A 7659-nucleotide genomic window follows, 5' to 3' on the forward strand; every position below is an offset into this window, starting at 1 on the left:
TATTAAACACATGGCTCTGTATGACTAACCATCCTGCGAGATGGGGACTTGTATTACCACTGCTACCTTATTCAATCTTGTGTTGTTGATATCCTCAAAATGCATCCGGAGTCTGCCAGTGCAGACTGCCTATCACATGCCTCTGTATGACTAACCATCCTGTGTGATGGGGATTTTTTTTAGCATCACGTAGCTAGCCTTTTGACACACTGTACTCCACTTCATATAGTCTAGGGTAGCTGCACTAATGCAGATGTACCTAATATGTTAATAAAAAAAAAATGCGTCTGGGGCCAGAGTGCGACAAAGACGCGATTGCCACCAGCTACCACCTCCCACCGCCGCCACCAGCTGCCACCTCCCACTGCCACCAGCCGCTGCCTTCCTCCGCCGCCACCAGCCGCTGCCTTCCTCCGCCGCCACCAGCCGCTGCCTTCCACCGCCGCCACCTCCCACTGCCACCAGCCACTGCCTCCCACCGCCGCCACCAGCTGCCGCCTCCCACCGCCGGGGAAAAAAGCCAGAGAAAAAGATAAGGCGTGAATATTGTATAGTATGCCGTACGCTCACACCTCAGATCATTATGTATAAGAGTGTCAACTTGATAACTATATAAATAAGGAAATATGTAGTGTACCACATCAGATTGTTTGGATGTGTGATAATGGTATGATAGACAGAATACTTAGGAGCTACAAGCAGTTTGCCCCAAGAGTGTAGCACTCATATGCTGTGCTTACTGTATTAACCTGCAATGTTAAATGTGATTCTTGTATTGTGATTTGTCGATTGTACTCATTGGATTTGTGCGCCCCTTGAGGGACTTGAAGTAGAGGGTAGAAATAGCTAAGCAGGATAGAAAACATTGATTTTGACTTTGGACTATCTAATGCAATTATTAGAAACATAGAAAATATTGAAATTAATTCAGATTTAGAAGAACTAAGAAATGCCCAGAGACCTGAAAGCTGCAGTATTAAAAGTTATGACAAGTTTTGTAATAATAGGTAATTGTATGGTCAGCACAGTAATCGGACCAGGCAATGTGATGTAGTAATTGCGCGAATTCGCCTTGGCTATAGACACATCTGGCAGGTTAGTGAGGCTGAGCCACTACCAGAATACTCAGATTGTAAACTCTGTGATAAACCTTTAATGCATTCACTAGAACACTATATTGATGAATGTGAAACCGTAAAGGACTTTAGACTTCCTGGCCTCTTGTACCCCAACTATGTAATTATTTTATTGACTCAGGTGTTCTGGACGACATCCTAACAATTTATCCAAAATTTCCTTGTCCATTTTAAAGAATGAAGAACAATTTGTATTGATATTACTTCTAAGCTGCATCACTTATGAACCCATCCCTGCCCCCGCCACCCACCGCCGCCACCCACCACCGCCTCCCACCTTCAGCACCCGCCCCCCCCCCCCGCCACCCACCGCCGCCACCCACCACCATCCCCCGCCACCCACCGGCGCCACCCACCGGCGCCACCCACCACCATCCCCCGCCATTCCTTACTTCCCGAGGAAAAATATCAACAAGTCCTCTGGAAATATTTCATTCAAAAGTGAAGACATTGCATTTAAGAAAGCAATCTCGTTCAAAATTTAAGCTTCTCAAGTATATAAATGGAACCGATGAGATCAATTGACCCGAAACGCTCGTTTTTTTTTTTGCAAATATATGGTTTTCTGAGTTGTTAATAGGCTTATAGATTTCCCCTTCCCATTGCTCATGTTAAGCCTTACCTTATTAGTTTTCCCTGGAGCACGACCCCGTAATCGGATTACAACCAAGTACCCCAATTACTGCTGGGTGAACAGAAGAAAAAGGTGAAGTATTGGTGGTCCGCCAGTGTTAGTGGCTTTGTGAGAATGTAACCTGTACACATGAACATGTGTACAAATAACCCATTATTAAGCCCCGATACTTTCTTTGTAAACATTAAATAAATTAACTAATCAATCTTTGTCGCTATTGCGTTCAACTTTGAGGCTTTTGCATATAACTAAGGATATTGTATTCAATCTGGTAGCCACTGATCCCCTGGTAGATACCAGGGGGTCAGTGGCTACCTTGCTACCTGCTACCTTGAAGAAACTATATAAATATATTCCGTATATTTATAAAAACCCAACCACTTGGGCTGGACGGTAGAGCGACGGTTTCCCTTCAATGAAGGTCGGCGTTCAATCCCCGACCGTCCAAGTGGTTCCTTCCCTCCGTCCCATCTCAAATCCTTATCCTGATCCCTTCCAAGTTCTATAAAGTCGTAATGGCTTGGCGCTTTTCCCTAATAATTAAAAACAAAATTATACTTATAAAGAACTAGAGAAAGTTCTACGTTATTTATTTTACATACTTTACATATTTATTTGATTTACTTTATATATTTTTAAATATATAAATATAAAGTGTTTTATACTTTATATATTTATTTTACATATTTTACATACACTTCCTTTAGGACAGCTATTTGGCAACTCCCATTTTACACACCAAGCCTACAGGATTACAGAGGCACATAATCGGTTCAGGAACTGAACTAGAACTAGAGGGTTCAAGAACTGAACCCTCTAGTTCGTTTAGCTAAACAAATAACAATCTTTTAGCGCTAGTTACACAATTATTAATGTTATATATACATGTACACACACTCATACATACATACATGTACATATATATATACGTATACTTATATATATTATTAAATATGACCGAAAAAGTAAGATTAATAATTCTAACACAAATTTTCCTAACATATGTATGTGTATGTATACATATATACATATATACATACACATACATATTTAATCACAAGCCTAAACCCATTTATTGTATCCACTGTTATTCAACGTTTGTTTCAACTTAAAATTTATTTTTATTATTACTTTCATAATGTTAAATCACGTATTTAAGGCATCAAGTTCATTAGGGCATTTACACGTTTTGTATCACTTACAATTGTTATTTGTTAGCAAGGTAAATTAAAATAAAATCAATTACAATATTTAAACCTCTTTCTGGCTTTTGCTCAAACCTCCGAAAATCAAGAACTAGAGAAAGCATGCTTTTCAGTGATATACACCAGGAGATGCACTCAGCTTTTACGGTGTATATATACACCGAAAATATAAGATAGTTGCTTGTTCTCACCGGAGGCGGCTAGTTTATTGTGCACCCCATACTCATCTTGTGAGCGGTAGCGCAAAAAAAAAAAAGATTACAGAAGGCACAAAAGGTGTTTATCAAACCTCAACGAAGATTATTACATTAATAATTACATTTATCCTGCACACAATATAGTTATAATGTCAGCTAGTAACAGAGAATGTTCCATTTCAATCTGATTTTACAACCATTTTTCGCTAGTTCCTTAATGTTCTCTCAAGACTCGTCTACAGTATACTGACATACCGGTTTTCTACTGTTTAATGATAACGGTCTTCTTCTTGTATCACTAAAAAAAACAGGTATCTTTACAACTATTTACTCCTTCCTTTAAGCCCGCTAATACAACTTGATGTCAGCAAGGCGGACAGCCCGCCTGCTTTTTTTTTTTTTTTTTTTTTTTTTTTTTTTTTTGAGATATATACAAGAGTTGTTACATTCTTGTACAGCCACTAGTACGCGTAGCGTTTCGGGCAAGTCCTTAATCCTATGGTCCCTGGAATACGATCCCCTGCCGCGAAGAATCGTTTAACTCTCACTTTCTTTTTAACTTTCATAACTCTCACTCTATTTCCCACTTCCAAACTTTCCTTCACCTGTGCCTCTCCATCCTCTTTACTCCCCAAAAAAATACAACTTGAAGTTCAGTCTTCGTTAAAGAAATACTGTGAGTTAAGTGATGTCTAATAACAGTACCTTCGTTACCAAGTGTTACTCCTTCTCTTGAGATTATCTTGAGTTGATTTCGGGGCTTTAGTGTCCCCGCGACCCGGTCCTCGACCAGGCCTCCACCCCCAGGAAGCAGCCCGTGACAGCTGACTAACACCCAGGTACCTATTTACTGCTAGGTAACAGGGGCATTCAGGGTGAAAGAAACTTTGCCCATTTGTTTCTGCCTCGTGCGGGAATCGAACTCGCGCCACAGAATTACGAGTCCTGCGCGCTATCCACCAGGCTACGTGGCCCCGTACGTCCTGTCTCGTATATACTGTACTCTCCTTGTTTCACAGGAAAACAATCACAATATCTGCGTAACATTCCTCCCATTATAGTGTTAATTGTTTCTTAGGGGCCTGACAGCTGAGTGGATAGCGCTTGGGATTCGTGGACATAAGATTCCGGGTTCGATCCCTGGTGGAAGGCGGAAGCAAATAGGCAGTTTCTTTCACTCTGATGCCCCTGTTACCTAGCAGTAAATAGGTACCAGGGAGTTAGACAGCTGCTACGGGCTGCTTCCGGGAGGGATGGTGGGGGGGGGGGTGTAAGAAAAAGGAGGCAAGTTCAAGTTTATTGAGACAAGAAAGAAATACATCTCAAAGGGATAGAGTAGCTTAGGCTATTTCTACCCCCCTTACCTGGTCGAGGACCGGGCCGCGGGGACGCTAAGCCCCGAAATCATCGCAAGGTAAGGCGATGGTCTGGGGGGGGGTGAGGTAGTCTAGAGGGGGGGCTCAAAGGTCAGTGTTAGTTCCAAGCTGATGTATAATGTGGTCCTTGATGTATAATGTGGTCCCTGATGTATAATGTGGTCCCTGATGTATAATGTGGTCCCTGATGTATAATGTGGTCCCTGATGTATAATGTGATCCATGATGTGATCCATGCTGTATAATGTGGTCCCTGATGTATAATGTGGTCCCTGATGTATAGTGTGGTTTCTGATGTATAGTGTGGTTTCTGATGTATAATGTGGTCCCTGATGTATAATGTGGTCCCTGATGTATAATGTGGTCCCTGATGTATAATGTGGTCCTTGATGTATAATGTGATCTCTGATGTATAATGTGGTCCCTGATGTATAATGTGGTCCCTGATGTATAATGTGATCCATGATGTATAATGTGATCCATGATGTATAATGTAATCTCTGATGTATAATATGATCCCTGATGTATAATGTGATCTCTGATGTATAATGTGATCCATGATGTATAATGTGATCCCTGATGTATAATGTGATCCATGATGTATAATGTGATCCATGATGTATAATGTAATCTCTGATGTATAATATGATCCCTGATGTATAATGTAATCTCTGATGTATAATATGATCCCTGATGTATAATGTAATCTCTGATGTATAATATGATCCCTGATATATAATGTAATCTCTGATGTATAATATGATCCCTGATGTATAATGTGGTACCGGTGACATCCGCTGTGTGTGTGTGTGTGTGTACTCACCTATTTGTGCTTGCGGGGGTTGAGCTTCGGCTCTTTGGTCCCGCCTCTCAACCGTCAATCAACTGGTGTACAGATTCCTGAGCCTACTGGGCTCTATCATATCTACATTTGAAACTGTGTATGGAGTCAGCCTCCACCACATCACTTCCTAATACATTCCATCCGTTAACTACTCTGACACTGAAAAAAAAAAAATTCTAACGTCTCTGTGGGTCATTTGGGTACTCACTTTCCACCTGTGTCCCCTTGTACAGACATGTCAAAAAAAGTGTTGTCATGAGGGACTCACATAACAATTGACTGAAGTCTTTTAATTACAATTATTGCAGAATACTTTTATTACCTACACTTAGAAACATACAATGTTTCTAAGAAAACTATACAATTAATGAAATTACATACAAATGGTTTGGCGGCTACCCACATTCATGAATGGAAAGCAATGAAGTAGTTTAACAAAAGGAAAAAAACTAAATTTTAAACCCAACATAGACCTCTATGCAACAGCAACAAATATATTGTACAGAAATTACAACAGTTCAAAATGAACATATATTTACGACTATTCAATCATTTCTAGTGTTTTGTCGTGAGGCTTGACACCTTTTTAATGACAATTTTTGCTATGTCTGGCTGAAATGTCTGTGTTGCTCCCACTTTGATCAGAAATGACAAGTTGATCAGTCAGCCTTGTTCACTGAAAAGGTTTTTGTTGATTTCACGAAGGAAAATAACTGTAAAATATGGGTGGTTATAGATAGGAGCTGCCTCGTATGGGCCAATAGACCTTCTGTAGTTACCTTTGTTCTTATGTTCTTATGTTCGCTCACACATAAGTACACCGGAACATTGCCATAATCCTCGTGGCGAATTTTCTGAAGTTTTTAACCTTTTCAGGAGTGTATGAAAATAAACGAAGTATCCCCACTTCAAGATACTTTGCTCTGAGTGTAGAATACAACTACATTTCAAATAGTTCTATCTGCAGGTTTTCTTCTGCTTTGGCAACATCACACGTGAATGGTGCTGAGAATAATGCAAGTGGTGTTCACAAGATGAGAAATCACGAAATCTTTCCTAAAATTCTTTTGACAACAATTCCAGGTGACTGTCATACATAGCAAAGCTAAGTACAGTATACACTCAGTATTGGTAGTGTTTTTCAGCTCTTTGCACTCAGGAAAATGCACTAAATTTTCATTTGACAACTGTGACTTCCATAAGCTTAGTTTTGTAAAAGCACTTGATGTCATCAAGCCCTTTGAAGTAATGTAATGAAGCATTTGATGTCATCAAATCATAAAAACAGTAATTTTGCCCGTTAAATTACCAAATTACAGTATCCTTTGTGTATTGAGGGTCAGAGGAATTAGTGATTCACACTTCCGTGTAAATAATCATTCCATTGGTGGGTTACAGCTTCTACCTCACACACATGGGGTCCGCAGTTCGAGTCTGCTAGAGCTCAGGTGAATTTTTCCTCTATTATATCCACTACATATATTTTAGTATCACACAACTAGCTCTTGACACACACACTATGTAACCCTTCATATGGTCTATGGTAGCTCTATAAATGATCACGTACCAAAGAATGTCAGTACAAAAAGCTTTCCTTCTCGGAACTGGTGTTTAAGTGTCGTGGTAGTATTACCATGGTGAGTGTTGTCTGGTTAGTGTGGTACTTGGTGGGGTGGAGGATGTGCTTGTCAACCACACTGGTGGGTAGTCGAGTGTGCTCTTGACTGTCCTCCTTCTATAATGGTCTGACGGTCGTTTCCTTCCAGCTGAATATCATTGAGGTTTTTCTTTAGGTTCTTGCTTGATTACTATAGGATCAATTGAGCAACCCATCCTTCAAAAGTGATAGTATCTATAACTACTAAGGCAGAAATATACAAAATGTGGATTGTTGTATCTAAAACAAAATCCACGTTTTGTACAACTGGAATTCTGTATTTAAAAACTGTATTTTCTCATTCTCGAAAGAATTCAAAGAATTCTCATTCAAAAACTGTAACGGTCTAACCATAAACCTACCATATACCAGGTCTGAATAAGCAGTCCTAGGCTAACCATATGTGTTTTGTTTCTCACATCATTCAGTAGTTCAGGCTCCACCTTATAAACCTCTTATCGCTTATGGATGTTTCCTCCTTGCACGGTTGTGTAGTAATCTAAGTTAATCCTTCGTGTGTGAGGCTATGTAGTAGAAATGCTCTTTCACGGCCATCCTTAATGATGCATATTCGCTACGTGTTCTATGTCTATCTCTGTGTTCCTCTCCT

This window comes from Procambarus clarkii, chromosome 93 (assembly GCF_040958095.1).
Source record: "Procambarus clarkii isolate CNS0578487 chromosome 93, FALCON_Pclarkii_2.0, whole genome shotgun sequence".
Taxonomy (NCBI): Eukaryota; Metazoa; Arthropoda; class Malacostraca; order Decapoda; family Cambaridae; genus Procambarus; species Procambarus clarkii.